The following is a 519-nucleotide window of genomic DNA, read 5'->3' as shown; positions in this document are numbered from 1 at the left end:
CAAAACAAAAAAAGATGGTGACTTTAACTCCTGATCCTCCTGCCTCTGCCTCCCAGGGTTGGCATTACATAAATGTGTGACCACCATGTCCAGATAGGGTCAGTGATCTTTCACAGACCTACCCAGAGTTTCTCAAACTGAATGTGACACACAGAAAGTAGAGTAATCAGTAGTGAAACCAGAGGATAGGGCCCAGCGAGGCCTCATCTTGGTAATAAAAGACTATAAAACAGGGAGTTAGAGCCCTCAGGTTATAGAGCACAACAAAACAGCCCATCCCCACAAACTGCCTTTTTCACTTATAGTAGCCTCCAACATTTACCCAAATCGAATGCAGAAATGACCTTAATGGAGCATGGTGGTAGCATACACCATTAGTCCCAGCACTTGGGAGGCAAAAGCAGGTCAACCCTGGTCTACATAGTGAGTTTCAGGATAGCCTGGACTACACAGTGTCTTAAGGAAAGGAAAATCTTGGTGCAAGAAGACTGAGGTGCACTGGCTTGTTTGTGGGCTTCC

General features: G+C 45.7%; 2 protein-coding genes across 4 annotated transcripts in view; one reads left to right on the top strand and one right to left on the bottom strand.

Moving 5' to 3' along the window:
• Positions 1-519, top strand: part of Pigbos1 (PIGB opposite strand 1) — a 26,137-nt gene that overhangs the window by 12,873 nt on the left and 12,745 nt on the right. The gene's annotated exons all lie outside the window — the stretch shown is intronic.
• The window catches only part of Pigb (phosphatidylinositol glycan anchor biosynthesis class B), a 17,845-nt gene that overhangs the window by 10,097 nt on the left and 7,229 nt on the right, over positions 1-519 (bottom strand). The gene's annotated exons all lie outside the window — the stretch shown is intronic.

Source organism: Microtus ochrogaster, chromosome 5 (genome assembly GCF_000317375.1).
Source record: "Microtus ochrogaster isolate Prairie Vole_2 chromosome 5, MicOch1.0, whole genome shotgun sequence".
Classification (NCBI taxonomy): domain Eukaryota; kingdom Metazoa; phylum Chordata; class Mammalia; order Rodentia; family Cricetidae; genus Microtus; species Microtus ochrogaster.
This window is presented reverse-complemented; position numbering and strand designations above follow the sequence as displayed.